Consider the following 18532-nt stretch of genomic DNA (forward strand, 5'->3'; position numbering starts at 1 on the left):
TTCATATAAGTTGAATTCTACAACTGAATGGCCATTTGGCCTGGCTCTTTTCGCTTAGTATCATGATTTCAATGTTGTAGAAAGTTATCAGAACTGAACTCCTTTTTATGCCAAATAAACTCCATTAATTGGAGATACCATATGTCATTTATCCATACTGGAGTTGTTTCTACTTTTGGCTATTAGATTAATGCTGTTATGAGTACTTGTATATAAGTTTTTGGTGGACATGTTTTCAATTCTCTTGGGTATATGCTTATATACCATATATACATATGTTTTCAATTCTCTTGGGTATCAGGTTGAGGAATTCTCTTCTATTCCTAGTTTGTTCAGTGTTTCTATCTTAATGAAAGGGTGTTGGATTTTGTCAAATGCTTTTTCTGCATCTGTTGAGCATGTAGTATTTGTTGTTTATTTTAATAATACAGTTATAATAATTTTCGGATGCTAAACCTATCTTATATGACTAGGATAAATCCAACTGTTCATGGTATATAATCCTTTGTATATGTTGCTGGATTGGTTTGCTAGTATTTTGTTGAAGATTATGTTTCTATATTCATAAGGGATATTGATCTATAGTTTTCCTGTGATGTCTTTGAATGCTTTTGGTATTAGAGTAATAGTAGCTTCATATAATGAGTTGAAAAGTGTTTCCTCCTCCTGTATGTTTGGAAGAGTCTGTGAAGAATTTATATTAATTCTTCTTTAAATGTTTGGTATATTTAATCTGTGAAGCCATTTGGGCCCAGACCTTTCCCTGTAGGAATTTTTTTGATTTCTAGCTCAATCTCTTTACTTATTATGGGTCTATTCTAATTTCCTATGTCTTCCTGAGTCATTCTTTAGTTTTTGTCTTTCTAGTAATATCCATTTAATCTAGATTTCATAATTGTTGACATATAATTTTTCATAATATTCTCTTATAGTGCTTTTTATTTCTGTAAAGTTGGTAGTTATGCTACCTCTTACATTCCTTACTTTAGTAATCTGTGTTTTCTTTCTTTTCTATTTAATCTAGCTAAAGATTTGTTAATTTCATTGATCTTTTCAAAGAATCAATTTTTTGTTTAATTGATTTTATTAGTTCTCTATTCTCTATTTCACATGTTTCACATGTTTCTACTCTAGTCCTTTTTTCCTTCCTTCTGCTTGTTATATGTTTAGTTTTCCTGTCTTTTTCTGTTTGTTTCTTATGATGGAAGGCTAGATTATTGATTTAAGATCTTTCTTTCTTTTCTATATAGATGTTTATAGCTATAAATTTCCCTCTAAGCACTGCTTTACCTGCATTCTATATGTTTGGTATGTTGTTCATCTCAAAAAATTTCTAATATACCTTGTAATTTCTCCTTTGACATTTGTTATTTAAGACTGTTTAATTTCCACACAGTTGTAAATTCTCAAATTTCTTCACGTAATTAATTTCTAATTTCATTCCATTGTGTCCAGAAAACATATTTGATATTATTCCAATCCTTTTAAATTAATTGAGGCTTATTTTATGTCTTTACATATGGTCTATCTTAGTCTATGCAGGCTGTTCTAACAAAATGCCATAAACTTAGTGACATATAAATAACAGAAACTTATTCTTACAGTTCTGGAGGCTGGTAAGTCCAAGATCAAGGCTCTAGTAGATTAAATGCTAGTGAGGACCCACTTTCTTTTTTTTTTTTTAATTTTTATTTATTTATGATAGTCACACACACAGAGAGAGAGAGAGGCAGAGGCACACACAGGCAGAGGGAGAAGCAGGCTCCATGCACCGGGAGCCCGATGTGGGATTCGATCCCGGGTCTCCAGGATCGCGCCCTGGGCCAAAGGCAGGCGCCAAACCGCTGCGCCACCCAGGGATCCCCCCCACTTTCTTTTTATAGACCCACTTTTCTTTTTTCTGTGTCATCACATAGGGGGAAGGAGGCAAGGGAGCTCTCTGGGCCTCTTTCATGAGGACACTAAACCCATTTATAAGGTCAGAGCCCTAATCACCTGTCAAAAGCCCCATTTCCAAATACTATCACATTGGAGTTTAGGTTGCAACAGATGAATTTGGAGGAGACATAAACATTCAGTCTATAGCATATATATATATTTTTGATTTTATTTATTTAGGGCAGCCCGGGTGGCACCGTGGTTTAGTGCCATCTTTGGCCCAGGGCATGATCCTGGAGACCTGGGATCAAGTCCCACATAGGGCTCCCTTCAGGAGCCTGTTTCTCCCTCTGCCTGTGTCTCTGCCTCTTTCTCTCTCTGTGTGTGTCTCTCATGAATAAATAAATAAATAAATCTTAAAAAGAGAAAAAATTTTATTTATTTGAGAGAGAGCGACAGTGAGAGAGATCACAGAGGGAGAGGAAGAAGGAGAAGCAGACTCACTGCAGCAGGGAGCCTGATGCGGGGCTTGATCTCAGGACCCCAAGATCATGACCTGAGCCAAAGGCAGATGCTTAACTGACTGAGCCACCCAGGTCCCCATTGTAGCATATTCTATCCTGAAGAATGTTCTGTGTGTTCTTAAAAGAATATGCATTCTGCTATTTTAGGGTAGAATGCTCTACAGATGTCTGTTTAGGTCTAATTGGTTTATACTATTGTTCAAGATTTCTATTCCTTGTTGATTTTCCTCCTAGTTGTTCTATTGTTGAATCTATATTTGTCCATTCATTCATTTTTTTTGTATTTTATTTGTTCATGAAAGACACAGAAAGACACAGAGAGAGAAAGAGAGACATAGGCAGAGGGAGAAACATGCTCTCTGCAGGGAGCTCGAATCAGACTAGATCCCAGGACCCTGGGATCACAGCCTGAGCCAAAGGCAGACGCTCAACCACTGAGCCACCCAGGTGCTCTGTCCTTTCATTCTTTTAATTTTTTTCTTCATGGATCTTGCAGCTGTCTTGGTATGTACATGTATGCTTATAATTCTTATGTCTTTCTGATGGATTAAACCTTTTATCACTAAAAAAAAAAATAGTACTACTTTATCCCTAGTAATAATTTTTGTCTTAAGGTGTACTTTGTCTAATAGTAACAGAGCTGCTCCAGTTCTCTTTTGGATTCTATTTACATGGTATATCTTTTTTCCATTATTTATTTTAACCTACTTGTATCTCCAAATCTAAAGTATGTCTCTTGTCAACAAACTGATGGTTGCCAGAGAGGAGGGATGTGAGGGGTTGGTTAAAATGAGGGAGAGGGAGAAATAGGCCTTCTGTTATAGAAGGAGCAAGTCATGGAAATAAAAGAGCATAAGGAATACAGTCAATGATATTATAATAGCAATATAACAGGACAAATTACCATTTTGTGGTGAACATAGCACAATATATAAATTGTCAAATCACTAAGTTGTACACCTGAAACTAATGTAACATTGTGAGTCAACTACACTCAAATAATAATTTAAAAAAACCAGAAAAAAAGTTTATCACACCATATAGATATTTTTATCCTTTTTGTCAATTTCTGCCTTTTGACTGAAATGTTTAATCCCTTTACAGTTAATTAAATTACTGCAAAGATAGGAATTATGCCTGCATTTTTGCTGTTTTATGTGTATCTTAGGTCTCTTCATTCCTCTATTCCTCCGTTACTGCCTTCTTTTGGATGAAAATGATGTTTTCTAGCCTACCATCTTAATTACCTTTTTGCTTCTTTTACTATATATATTTTTTATTTTCTTAATGATTGTTCTGGAGATTGCAATTAACGTCTTAAAACAATCTAATTCAGATTAATACAACTTAATTTCAATAGTGTAAAAACCTTTACTCCAGTATAGATCCTTCTCTTCCTCCTCTTACATCTTTAGACATATAAGTTCAGAACACAACATTATAATTGATTTATGCATTTGTTTACAGATTAGATAGGAGAAAAAAGAGTTACAAACAAAAAATACACTTATATCCTCTCTTTATCTGTAATTATTATTTTTTAAAATTTATCTGTATTACCTTTACTTGTGCTTTTTATTTCTTCATGTGGATTTGAGTTACTGTCTAGCATTCTTTCAGCTGAACTTAAAGGATTATACTTAGTATTTTTTTCAAGTTTTTATTTAAATTCTAGTTAGTTGACATAGTTTAATATGAGTTTCAGGTGTAGAATTTAGTGATTCAACATATTTACAACACCCGGTGCTCATCACAACATACACTTAATATTTCTTGTAGGGCAGCTCTCTCATTTTTTGTTATCTGGGAAAACCATAATTTCTCCTTTGGCTTTGAAGTATAATTTTGCTGAATATAAAATTCTTGGTTGACAATTTTCTTTCTGTACTTGAGTATGTCAATCCTCTGCCTTCTGACCTCTATAGTTTCTAAGAATTCTATCAGCTGTTGATCTTATTGAGGACCCCTTGTATGTGAGGAGTTGGTTTTCTCTAGCTGTTCTCTTTCTCTCTACTGAGGTATAATGGACATATATCATTATATTAGTTTCAGCTATACAACACAATGTCAGTTAAGATGAACTGAATAGACCTGAATTTTTTCAAAAAATATATGCAGATAGCCAACAGGGATATGAAAAGGTGCTCAATATCACTAATCCTCAGGGAAATACATTTCAAACCCACAATGAGATACCACCTCCCACTTATTAAAATGGCTAGTACCAAAAAGACAGGAGGTGTAAGAACCATTGGTGAGGATATAGAGAAAAGGGCACTTCCCAAGTGCACCCACTATGGAAAACAGAATGGAGTTTCCTCAAAATATTAAAAATAGAACTACCATGTAATCCAGTAATTCCATTTCTGGATATGTATCTAAAGAAAATGAAATTGCTATCTCAAAAGGTATCTACACCCTCACTGTTGTCAGTGCAACATTATTTATGTAGCAAAGATATGGAAAAAACCTAAGTGTGCTGATTCACAGAACCCATACAAATGAAGGGTCCTGACATTTAAACTTTATTAGCTTCATGGTACAACTACCTCTGGCAAAAGTTCTGCACTGATGTTAAAATAATGGAACTTTATTTCAAAAATACAGGCTGGTGATATTGTTTGACCACAATCTTATTTTGGTCATCACTATTGTGACAGAGCAAAAAAATAAAATAAAATAAAATAAATAAAAAATGAGCCAACTCAGCTACCCAGGCTTCCCAGCTAAATAATATTCTAAATTCACAATAGGCATCAGCCATATGAGCCTGGGAGCCCAGACTGAAAGAGAACGTTGGTAAACCAGAGCTCACAATGAGGAAAGAAGACAATATGATGAGAGAGTCTGTAAAACCTGCCTTTGAGGAATAGCTAAAGGAAATGAAGCACTTGGTTTTGAGACGGGAATAATCGAAGAGCCAGCATGTACAAGAAGGACACTTATTCTGTATTGTTCTAGAGGAACAAAGTATGAATTGCAAGATTTCAGTTCAATATAAGTCGACTCAACGAATATTCATGGCACTTATACTCCAGGAATTGTTTGAGGCACTGAAAATAAATCAGTGATCAAAGTGAACAAAATCTCTATTCTCAGAGTTTACATTTTGTAGGAGAGATAGACAATAACACATAAATATGTCAGGTGATGAGATGCTGATGTATCCTAAGAAGAGAAATATAGCAAGGTATCTGCAACAATTAAGAATGAAATTTTAAAGTGTTGCCAAATACAACTGTATCGGGACTCCAGGACCATGCCCTGGGCCAACGGCAGGCGCTAAACCGCTGAGCCACCCAGGGATTAAAAAAAAAAAAAAAAAAACCATCAAGGGGTGCCCAGGTGGCTCAGTAGGTTAGGAAGCCAACTCTTGCTTTTGATTCAGGTCATGATTTCAGGGTCCTGGGATCAAGCCCCACATAGGGCTCCAGGCTTAGCGGGAGTCTGCTAGAGGATTTTCTCTCTCTCCTTCTGCCCCTCTGCCCACTGGCGCTCTCTCTCTCTCTCTCTCAAAAATAAATAAATAAATAAATAAATAAATAAATAAATAAATAAATCCTTTTGTAAAAGCATCAGGTACCTATGAATTAATCTAAGAAAATACGTGCAAGACTTATACACAGACAACTACAAGTTATTAGTGCGAGAAATTAAAGAAGAGTTAAATAAGTTGGAGAATATGTCATGTGTGTAGATTGCAAGTCTATGAGATGTCAATTTTCTCCAAAATTGATCTATAAATTCAATGTAATTTCAGTAAAAAATCTAGAGGGGTGTGTGTGCATGTGTTCGTTGGCAAGCAGGTTCTAAAACTGTATATGGAAATGCAAACGGCCAATAGCAGCTCACATGATCTTAGAGAGGAATGAAGTTAGAGAACTTACTGTCCCAGATTTCAAAATTTACTATAAAGCCACAATAAAAAAAAAAAAAGACAGTTTGGTATCTTGGCAAAAGAATAGGAAAATACATAATGGGACACAATAGAGTGTCCAGAAACAGACCCACACATAGTTGGGTATTTTATGACAAAGATAACATAAAGAACAGGAGGGAAATGTTGATCTTTTCAATAATGGTGCCAAGTCAGTTGGATATTCATTGGAAAAAAATGAAAGTTGATCATAGAAAAATCAATTCTAGGAAGATCATAGATCTTAAAGTACAAGGAAAATAAGGGTTCCAGAAGACAACATTGGAGAATATATTCATAACCTGGTATAAGCAGAGCTTTCCTCAGCAGGAGCAAACACACTAACCATAAAGAAGACTACATTAAAAATAAGAACTGTTCATGAAAAGGCACTATTAAGAGAGTGAAAAGGCAAACCACAGAATTGGAAAAGACGTTTTTAATATCGATAATTGACAAAGAATCTAGAATATAAAAGGCATGCATGTGTTTAGCACTGGCAGATATTGCCAAAGAACTTTCTGAAGTGGTCATACTAATTTTTATTTCTACCAGTAATAAATGAGAGTTCTTATTTATTTTATTAACCCGATAATTCTCTGATATATTGCCCAACAGAAATGCAAGCACATGTACACCAAAAAACATTCATGGCAGCATTATTCATAATAGCTCAAAATCGGAAGCAATTCAAATACCCATCAAGTGAAATGGATCAAGAGATTGTGATACAACCATGCAGGAGAATATTCTACAGCAATGAAAAAGAACAAACTCCTGCACAATATACTTGAATCTCACAAGTTATTGAGTGAAAAAGATTAGATATAAAATAGTATTTACTGAATAATTCCATTAATATAAATATAAATTATGGTGTTATAAGTCAGGACAATGATTACTTTCTAGGGGTTTTACAGAATAGAAAAAGGTACAAGTGCTGATCAAGTTGTACATAAGGTACAAGTGCTGATCAAGTTGTACATATTTCTAAATATGTGTTCTGCTTCAATAAAATTTGTTAATTAAAACAAAAAAAAATGATTAGGCCCCATCTGAGTTTCTTAGCTCATTTTAAGAAGGATCAGGGTAAAAAGAGGACATGGGCTAGGGATGAGAGTGTGAGAACACCCTCGAGCAATGAGACAGGCAACTAGTGACCCAGAAGGAAAAACAGCCAATAAGAAATTCATGGCAGGGGGAATCCCTCGGTGGCTCAGCTGTTTAGCACCTGCCTTTGACCCAGGGTGTGATCCTGGAGTCCCAGGATCAAGTCCCATCATCATCATCATCATCATCATCGGGCTCCCTGCAATGGAGCCTGCTTCACCCTCTGCCTGTGTCTGTCTGTCTGTCTGTCTCTCTCTCTCTCTCTCTCTGTCTCTCGTGACTAGATAAGTAAAATTAAAAAAAAAACGGAAAGAAAATTTTATTTATATTTTAATAAATTAATTTTTTATTGGTGTTCAATTTACCAACATACAGAATAACACCCAGTGCTCATCCTGTCAAGTGCCCCCCTCAGTGCCCGTCACCCATTCACCCCCACCCCCCACCCTCCTCCCCTTCCACCACCCCTAGTTCGTTTCCCCGAGTTAGGAGTCTTTATGTTCTGTCTCCCTTTCTGATATTTCCCACACATTTCTTCTCCCTTCCCCTATATTCCCTTTCACTATTATTCATATTCCCCAAATGAATGAGAACATACACTGTTTGTCCTTCTACGATTGACTTACTTCACTCAGCATAATAGGAAAGAAATTCATGGCAGCTGGATTTCTGTGTGTTTGTAAAGAGAGTATTATATGTTTATTTTTAAGTTATTTTCTGTGCGGTGATTTGCTCTAACTTCTCTGACCCCCATTGTCTCCCCTCCCAACTTTATTGCTCTCAAGCCATAAATAAATTTTCCAACACCCTTAATAAAAGGTAAAGCAGGATAAAGAAATAGTGATGATGTGGGGTGAAAGAGAGGCTATGCTTGGGGGGGATAGGAATCCCAGAGGAATGCATCTCTGAAAAGGTAACACTTGAACAGAGAGCAAAAAGAGTGTTCCAGACTGGGAACTGGGAAAAGTAAATGGAAGTCTCTGAGGCAGGGTCTTCTGAGCACATGGAAAGCCCAACAAGGAAACCAGTGTGTATGGGAGCCAAGAAGGATTATAGGAGATGAGATCAGAGACACAGCCAGATGATGCTGGACTTTATGGGCCATGAATTTGACTGGATTTTAGTCTAGTGAGATAGGAAGCCATTACAGACAGGGTTTTAAACAAAGAAATGACATCATCCAAGTTGTTTCAAATGTATCATTCCAGTTGCTATGGGAAGAATAGATTGCAGAGAGGCAAGGGTGGATGCAGGAAATATTAGGTTTTCTAAGAGATGCTGGCTTGGATGAAACTGGTAGTGCTGGAGGTGGAGAAAAGAGGTTTGATTCTGGCTGTATTTTGAAATTAAAGCCAGCATGACTTGCAGATGGATTGGGTTTGGAGTGTGAGGGAAAGAGAGGCCTTTCAGGGATGCTTTAGGAAAGAAGTCTCTAACCTAAAGAGCTGTCTGTTGAATGACCTTCCCCAAATGCAGTTGTAGGCAGTTACTCATTCCATCTGACTGCTCTTTTCCTTCTAGCTTACCTGTCATATAAGATCCTGAGGTGAATCTGCCCTTGGAGGCCATAGACCCCAGTGACCTCTAAATTATTACATGTGCCAAATATTCTGGAGCTTTAAGGCAGTCACATCATGAACCTGTACATCATGAATTTTTAGCCCATGCAGTTGCAAAATAAATTTCCTACACCAAGGTAACTTTTTAACTGCTGTGTACCTTTTCCACCACACATGCATTTTTATATTTGCCAAAATGGGTTAAAATGAACAGCAGGTGCAGTCCCTTTGGAGACCACGCAAGCCTGAGGCTGGGAGATGCTGATATTTGAAAGAAGGAAGAGCAGCCTTGTCCACCTGGCCATTGGAGTTGGTTATGAATACACACTACACCAGAAGAAAGTCTAATTAAAGAGCAAATAATTGAATTGTAAACAAACATTTTCAAATCCCCCAAAATGTATCTCTTTCAAAGCAATTACCTTGAGAGTGCTGTTGCTCAAAGCTTACTTGGAACCCTTCTTTGGGATTTGTCCTCAAGGGGAATTAATGTAACTTACCTCAAAATGCAGTGTCTCCAGTGGTCAGGTCCCTCAGAAGCTCTGCTGTCAAGAATCTCAGATTCTCCTGGTTGGAGGCAGCTTCAAAGCTCATGTAGCCTATCTAGTGTTTGAGTTCGCAAGCCACCACCAGTGACAAGCAGGCATCAAACCTCTTCTTCAACCCCTAGAGGGACGCGAATGTGGTGAACACCCCCATGGGAGCCCTTTCAAATCTTCCCACACAGTTCTGATGGTCAGAAGGCTCCTATTCATTTTTTAAAAGATTTTATTTATTCATGAGAGACACACACAGAGAGGCAGAGACACAGGCAGAGGGAGAAGCAGGCTCCATGCAGGGAGCCCGATGCGGAACTCGATCCCAGGACCCTGGGATCACGCTCTGGGCCGAAGGCAGACGCTCAACTGCTGAGCCACCCAGGTGTCCCAATTCCTGTTCATTTTGAACTGAAACCTGCCCCACCATCCCATCCAACCACTGGTCATACGGAGTGTGAGGCGGTATTTCCCAAATGTCAGGCCTTCGTGTACCACCTTCATTTTGCCATTTCTACCATGTCCAAATATCAGTGGTCTTCCTCATTCTTTAATATCTTTCCTTGAAGTTACCCAATTTTCTTATGTATATAGATTTACCTTAAATGAAAACTACAGCACCTTCTAAGTGGAAAACCTGTATCAGTTAGAAATTAACAGAGTAAAGAATAATATCAGAAGGAAGAGAAAGTGATGATATTAAATTCTACTTAGGAACTGTTGCCTAGCAAAGGCGCTGACTGAGCCCGAGGCAAGCTTTCTCTTTGTTAAAAAACAGATTAGCAAGTGTTAGAGGGGTGTAAAGACAAAGAATCACAAAAATGATAGTTCTTCCTAGACAAAATCCATAGAATTAAGAGAACTTTCCAGTTCTCACCACGTGATCCACTGTTTCCTAACGTCATCAACCGTATACCACTCAAGACCATCTACTGCACCTGGGGGGGAGGGTGCACACACTTAGACTCCCCGGCAAAGTGGTCAAACACCTTGGCTGTGGTCAAACTAATCACATTCCAGGTCATGCTTCTGTCACCTAACTGCTGTAAGCTTCAGTTTCTTCATCTTAAAATGTAATAATAGCTCTTCAGAGTGACACTTTCTTAATTAAAGACATTTGAACATTATGCCCAGGTACAAGTTGATCATTGAAGAGTATTCATTCAGCCTCGGGCTGCAGTGTCATTCAGTTGTGGGGGGGGGGATTAATTCAGTCTTGGGCGCTGACTAGGTTGTGCTCAGAAGCCAACCACAATCTTTAAGGCATTTTGGCAAGTACTGCCACCGAGCCAAATCCCCCGCCGGGAGCCTGTATTGCCGGGCATTCGCGTCTGCGGGAGGACTGGCATCTATTCTTATTAACTAGATTCTCTTCTTCGCTTTATCCTGGTGCTTGAACATTTGTTCAGCTCCCCTTATGCTGCATTTGAGGGGAAGTAAATCCGTGGGCAGAGCTGGGCTATGATGAGGATGTATCCGAGAGTCTGCAGATGTGAGTCGGTGCTCCTGTGAAGCAAGAAAATGGAAACTTTTTGCTGAGTATCCACGACGTATCAGGCGCTTTTCCGAAATATTTAATTACGTTTAAGACTAAGAATCTCTCAAGGTAAGTGTTATTTCCGTTTTACAGATCTGGAAGTTGTTAAGCTTAATAACTATGCAACTTTTTACTCTTTTGGCTTAATGTTACTTTGCAAACCCTTGCATTACTTCATATTTTCCTTTTTTTTTTTTTTTAATTTTAAGGATAAATACTCCCTCTTGTTCTAAAAACATTGTCAGGCACTCCTGCCTCGATGTCTTTCATTTTGAGAATTGTGTAATACTCTCATTAAGTTATCCTCCCATAATTTATTTAACCAATTTCCCATTGACAGTTTGGCTTTGTTTGCTTTTACCGTTTTTTTCTTTACTAGCATTATTTTACGTAAATAATAATAATTATTATATTATTCTATTATTAATTATTATATTTATTATTATTATTATTATTATTTTGCTATGAACATCTGCACATGAATATTTTGTCCTGGAAATATCCCCAAGAATGAAATTACTGCATCAAAGGGATCGTTTTTGTGGTTCTTCATAGAGATTAGCAACCTGTCCACCCAAAGGAGTACGTGTTGCTTGAGGACAAAAAAAACAAAAAAACAAAAAAACAAAAACCCGGTTTTCTACAAAAGAAAATTAATTTTCCCCTTATTCAAAAAAAAAAAATATATATATATATTCGAGCGCCTGCTAGGTGGCGGGCGCCCTGCCAGGGGCTGGGGACTGGAATGAGCAAGGCCTGGGTCCCGCGTCCCGAGGGCAGGGTGGCGGGTACAGGAAACGAGCGCGGCAGGTGCCTGCCTCCGGCCGGGAGCTCGCGAGCCGCGGGCGCGGGGACGCGGACAGACGCCCGCAGGGAGCCGGTCTCCAGCCCCAGAAGGTCTCCGGGCGCCGGCAGCGCTGGACTTGGTCTTGCAGAATGAGTAAGAGCTTGGGCACGGGCTTTTGGATTTCTTGTAGGGCTTTTTACCCAAAAAAAAAAAAAAAAAAAAGTTTCCCACTCCGGGCACAGAGCAGGTTGGTGGAGTTGTCCTAAGAGCGCTCTCCTGTTCCAGGGAGGAGGATGGGGGAGGGCGGGGGGCGCTCCCCGGCTGCAGGAGCGGGTCGGGTCCGGGGACCCCCCGCGGTCCCGGGACACCTGCCGCATCGCGCGGCTCCACCCGGCATCGCGCGGCTCCACCCGGCCCGGGGCTCCGAGGTCGCAGGGCGGGCGGCCGGGGGGCTCCGCGCTCCGCAGGGGCGGGGGGCGGGCGGGGGCGGAGCTCCGAGGGGCTGCGGGGGCTGCCGGACCGACCGCCGCGCCTCCCCGACGCCGCGACCTTGGGGCCCCGCCGGCGTCGCGAGCTGGGCGGGCAGCGCAGCCTCGTGCACCTCCGCGGCGGGCCCGGGAGCCCGGCCGGGGCGGCAGGTAGGACCGAGGTCGCGGCGGGGCGGCGGGGGCAGCATCTGCCACCCGGGGGGGGGGGGGGGGGCGGGCCCGCGGGGGCGACCCGGGCCGCGGGGCTCCCTTCCCGCCGTGCTTTCTAGTGAGTCCGCCGCACGTGCGCCCGAGGCCCCGCGGCCAGCCCCGAGCTCCGGGCTCCCGGGCTCCCGGGCTCCCGGGCTCCCGGCCCGCAGGCGCCTCGAGGTCACCGCGGCGGCGGCACCGGGCTTGGCGGCAGGCCTGGGAGGAGCTCGGGGCTCCAGACCCGTGGGGTCTTTTATTATTTTTAAAAATGTCATTTCAACAGGTAACACGTGCCTATGGTTTTTTTAAATCAAATAGTGCAAAAGTTTATCCTCTACAATGTCTATACTAGCAGTTGTCTATGTATATCTTTTTTTTGCTCACGTCCTTTCTTACTCTTGCTCTGTCCCCTCCTTTTGATTCTTTTTTTAAAAATTGCATTTATTTATTCATGATAGACACACACACACACACACACACACACACACACACACACAGAGGCAGAGGCTCCCTACAAGGAGCCTGACATGGGACTTGATCCCAGGACTCCAGGATCAATCATGCCCTGGGCTGAAGGCAGACACTTAAACCACTGAGCCACCCAGGCTGCCCTCCTTTTGATTCTTTATCCCACCTCCTGCCTAATGAAAGTACCAGAAGAAAGTGACATCACTGCCACTGCCCACATCCCATAGTCTCCAGTGTTCCCCACTGGCGCCACCCGGCTGTCTTCAAAGTCTTTCCCTGGGGTGGCCCTTGGGATAGGGAGCCCACGACAGAGAGGGACACTTCATTTAACTTTCCTGAACCCTCCCAGCATTAGGGAAGAGTCTATGCTGAGTGCTATGCTATGTTCTTTTCCTTAAACTAGACTCTCCAAGTGTGATGTAAGTAGAGTCTGGAACTGAGGAGAATTAATGAAGGGTATTTCCTAAAAGTACTAGATTTCCAGGAATTAACACCTCACTAGTTCCTATTCCTGAAACTAGAACTTCGCCAATTACACCTTTTCATTCACCTTCTCCACCCAGGACCTGCAGAGTGACAGGCAAAGGATGCTTCCTCTGTAAGAACCTCAAAAGATGGATGATCTATAGTTGTGAAGGGGCTCAGGGATATAGCTTTGTGGCAGACAACAGGGGAGGAGGATGTAGAAGAAGGTTAGAGAGGAAGAGAAGTAGAAAGGGAGGAACAGGCCAAGATTCTTGAGTGGAGAAGAATCCTGGAACACAAGGCTCTGTCATTTAGGAATAATCTCCAGGTAATTATGCTAAAATATCACACATGTGGCTTAACTTCTTGCTAACAATCAGCACAGTCATTTCAGTTCCAAGGGTTTTACTATTCCAGGCCAAAATATATTGAGAAATGGAAAAAAAAAATCAGCAAGAAACCTCATTTTTATCTATATGATAAAATAGAAGTATTTTTAAATTATTTGTTATGAGCTAATAGGTTTTATAAGAGTTATGTAGAATGTTTAAAATAACCTAGTAGGGGGCGCCTGGGTGGCACAGTTGGTTAAGCATCCGACTCTTGGTTTCAACTCAAGTCGTGATCTCAGGGTACTGGGATAGAGCCCCTTGTTGGGCTCTGTGTGCAGTGCAGAGTCTGCTTAAGATTCTCTCTCCCTCTCTCTCTCCCCCTGCAACCCCCACCCTCTCTCTCTCTCTCTCTAAAATTAATAAATAAATCTTTAAAAATAAATGAATTAATTAATGAATAGGTACTCTAAGTCACTACATTTCTTTTATTTTGTTCTTTTTTTTCATGGTGCATGACCTAGACCTGGATCCCACACATGTCAGAAAGTTCAGGTTGGTTAGAAGCTGCCACTTGTAAGAAGTCTTTTTGAATGGAGGTTAGGAGGGGAGTAGGTTAGAAAATAAAGACTGATCCTTGTGGGAGGGTGGGGAAACAATGAGGAGGAATAAATTGAGTACCAGCTTGAGTCTCATAAGGAATCAGGTATAATTCTTAAGAAAACATGGCAATGAGTAAGAAGTGAAGGAATCATTCATTCATTCATTCATTCATGCATGCATGCATGTTTGTAGAGTGCCTGGCTATGTGTTAGTCACAGGGGGGAATATGGTGAATAAGACAAGGAAGATCTCTAATCTTCTGAAGCTCATAGATGCTTTAGGGAGGCAACTGTTAGTAAAAAAAAAAAAAAATGTAAGTATTGAATATTTAATTACAAACTAAAATAAGCTCCCTAGAGGAAAGAAAGTTCTTTGAGGGTGTATACAGACTATACTGCCAGACAAAGGCAGGCTTTCGCAAGGAGGTTTTCCTTGAGCTGAGATTCAAGAGTAGGTGGAAATATTGAAGATATAGATGGTTTTGAGATAGGACCAGAATGTATCAGCCAGAGATTGCATTTGGCTGCTAGTAATCAAGAAGTCTGGCTGCCATGTAGTGTTTGCATACGGCACGTATACACATGTAGAATTGACATTTCTGGAATTTGGGGAAAGGATTGATTGCGATACTTGCTATCACAGTATCTGTGTTGTCTTGAGTTGGTCATGGTTTTCCATTGCTGTTATTCTTGCTTTTAAATTAAATGTTTAATTTCATTCTTGTCAGTTCATTTTACTGTGCATAATACAATATGTGCATTGTGGCTCAAATATGAATCATCCACGTTCCCATTGCTAAGGTAGATACGTATGTAACTACCATACCAAATTTGGCTTGCACAGTGATGACTCATTGTTATCACTTTCTCAGGACTTTCTTAGGTGAAAAGAAGTGTGGCAGGCAGACTACAGTATCTTCTCGCCACTCCTACCCACTGCTCTAGTTGATAGAATGTCAAAACATTTAGTTACTCTAAAGCTGCATGTACCTCTTCGGAATTTCACATTCAGTCCTTTAGGAAAGAAAAAAATTACAAATTGATGCTCTAAGTAAAAGTAATATAAATCTCACAATGTATTGGCATGAGGTGTTCTGTCCAAGCAACATACTTCATGTGCAAACAAATATTTCCATTCGTTCAACAATATTTCTATATGCCCAGCACTGTGCTAGATACTATGGATAAAATGGATTAGTAAGACATGGTCCCAGCATTTAAGAAATTCATAGAAGTCTAAGAGGGAGGGACTCATACTTATCCATATAAGGATAGGAAAGTGTTGTGGTTGCCTTAATAACAGCTTAGTTAGGGTACAGTGATACACAGAGAGCAGAGTGGTCAATTCTACCAAGGAGAGGAGGGGTTGAGGAAAGATTCATGGAGGAGTTAACACTTGAGATGAATCTTGAAAGATGAGACATTCCACAAGACAAATGAAGGGAAGAGGGCATTGTAGAAGAAGGGATTTGTGTACAAAACAAACGTGTGAAACAGCATGTCAAGGTCCGGGACACACAAAGCAGCTCAAAGAGCTGAAGCACAAGCAGGGAAAAGAAGCTCATGAAGACGTGAGGCTGGCATGGTAAGCAGGCCAGATCACAAAGAATCTGCATGCCATCACATGGATAGCTTGATGGTTTTAAAATATGCACTGTGAAGGCATACAGATCCAAGTTTGAGTCATGGCTCTGCCACTTTCTAGCTGTGGGGCCTTGGTGGTTGTACCTCCCTTATTGGGTTCCTGCAACAACTGAGGTTAAGTCATGTAGTACCCAGCACAGATTATGCATCTATTTCTTACTGACTTTTTTTTTTTCATAATTTATCCTAATGCAAAGGAAGCCACTATAAGGTTTTAAGTAAAGTGACTTAATGAGCATTTTGACTAGACCATAGTCATTCTGGCTGCATATGGATGCTGAGTTAAAGGGGGGTAAGTTTGGAACCGAGAAACCACTTACAGAAATTACAACCCTTCAGATGGCAATGATATCCTGAACCCTGATGGCCGTGGCAGTGGCCATGGAGAAAAGGAACCAAAGCTTGAGGTGTCTGCAAGGTACACGCTACAAAACTCACTCATTACTTGTGGGGAGTGGGACTCTGGTCTGTCATTTTTGGGTTCTGTCATCTAAGTGATTTTAGGATAAACGAAAGGAAGCCAGGTATCAAGCAAGGCCTAGGGATCTGGTGTCTAGGAAGTGCTTCTGTCCAGAGGACTTAATGATGGGAACCTGGAAAAAAAAAAAAAAAAAAAAACTGTCTTTGTAATGGAGAAGACAACTTCTGTGTTACAACATAAAATAGTAGCAGGAAGGCTTAGTTGATCCATAACAAACAAAAGCAATTATCTCTTTCTCTGTCTCTCTCATCTCTGGGAGCCTTTGAGTTCAAGGTGAGCGACCATTAGACTTCATCCATTTGCCACTGTCATGAAGTGGCACATACAACACTCACTCATGCCTGGTTGTTTTGCTTTTACTCTTACTTGACACTCGTCTGATGAAATTTTTTCTCCTTTTTTCTCAAATTCCCTCTCACAATTCACTATGCACAGGCTGGGGTGCCTCTACTAAAGCTAGTGAGGAGCGGAGGGTTGAGGTGGTCCCTATTTTATAGCGCAGTGTAGTTTTGGTAACCACATCATCCGTTCATAAGATGGAAAATAATCCAGATGTGTGTGGTAGTGTGTGCTGAAAAGTGCTGGGAACTTTGTGTCCGTTTCCCCCAAATGTGGACCCTAGGAAATGCTGACTGAATGTTGGATTCAGTTGCTTGAACAACTGTGTAATTACTTGAAGCCACAGAAATGAACAGACATTATAATTAGGCAGAGCCAATGAGTGAGGGGGGAAAGTGTAAAATGGGGAAAAATAAGGTCCGCCTCTGCCCTAGACAGTCTAGAGTTTGGATAAAAGTGGACTTTCCGTCTCTGTGACTTTGGGTGAGATATCTTACCTCTCTGAAGCTCGGTTTTTACTGGTGGATATTCCTTTGGATATCTGCAAAACTGAGGTAATGTCTCCTTCCAAGGGTGGTTGTGAAGTTTAAATGAACTGTATATGGAGAGCGCTGAACACAATGCCGGGCATATGGTGGCTGCTTAACTGGTCCGCATCCTTTGGCTCAGCCTATGCTGGAGATCTTTCCTTACACTGATATAACAGGAAGAATGAAGATTTCTTAGGTTAAGTAACCTGAATTAATTGGCTTTTATGTGTTTCTCATCTATAATTGATTTTTTTCCCTGGGAACTGGGGTGGAAACCTGTTTTCCTCCACTCTCTGGGAACGCTTATCAGTACGATGGGGGCAAAGGTAATGTGACACCTGCAGGGAGAAAACTAATTTTAGCTATTCTTTCAACAAGTCTTTCACATACATACGAGCAAAATCACTAACAGTAAGAAAATGAAGTGATTTGACTTCTTTCTCCCATGTTTTTTGTTGGTGGAGTTCCTAACAAGCATGTTTCTTATTTATTTGCTGTTTTTCAAGTAGAAAGAGAGAAGCAGGATCAAAAATACTGTTACTATTTCCTTCCACCCCCAACAAGCTGTTTGTCCTTAGGAAAAAAAGTTGGTTTTTTTCCTCTTAATAGAAGTTAATGGTTGAAAAATACCATCATATCCTCCATTTAGTCCTTCTAAAGATTCTATAATTTGACATAAGCCTTTACTTGTAGTCCAACAAGCATTGGTTGGGCTCCAGCTGCATGTCAGGCATTAAGTTAGCACCGCACACTCAGACAGGCTAGCCTTGATACCCAGATCTCCAGTCTGGTAGTCCTTGTGGAAGAGGGTGGGTAGAGAGAGGAGGGGATGTGCCACCTGTTCAGAGAGAGCCAGTGAGAGCAGAACCATCAGACCAAGGCTCTCTGCCACAGCTTCAGACCCCTAGTCCATCAGATCACACGCTCCTTCAGGTCAGGATCCTAGCTCCTCCTTCCTACACCCCAAGACCCTACCCAAGGGGGCCCTTTTGTGCTGTTTGTCAATGGAAAGATCAAGAGATAAAGGTACTGAGGAGGCCATGGCCTTCTCTTTCTGTCTTCTTAAAACCAAAAATATTTTAAACAAAATTTCACCCTACAATTATCTGGTTTTCACCCTCATCTTTTGAGGGGCAGCACAGCCTCGTGG

The 18532-nt window shown here is 40.7% G+C and overlaps 1 protein-coding gene across 8 annotated transcripts in view; it reads left to right on the forward strand.

Moving 5' to 3' along the window:
- The window catches only part of CASR (calcium sensing receptor), a 92048-nt gene that overhangs the window by 5223 nt on the left and 68293 nt on the right, over window positions 1-18532 (forward strand). For 2 of the 8 annotated variants that reach the window (XM_025475536.3, XM_025475508.3), the window contains exon 3: window positions 10933-11129. The exons of 2 other annotated variants lie outside the window; for them this stretch is intronic. The gene's annotated coding sequence lies outside the window, so the exon portion shown is untranslated. Of the gene's footprint in view, window positions 1-7917; window positions 10569-10614; window positions 11130-11834; window positions 12001-12392; window positions 12486-18532 lie in introns of those variants that run through there. 4 more of the 8 variants (XM_025475527.3, XM_025475517.3, XM_025475558.3 and 1 more) reach the window with 4 other exon arrangements.

The sequence above is a fragment of the Canis lupus genome, chromosome 33, assembly GCF_003254725.2.
Source record: "Canis lupus dingo isolate Sandy chromosome 33, ASM325472v2, whole genome shotgun sequence".
NCBI classification, from domain to species: domain Eukaryota; kingdom Metazoa; phylum Chordata; class Mammalia; order Carnivora; family Canidae; genus Canis; species Canis lupus.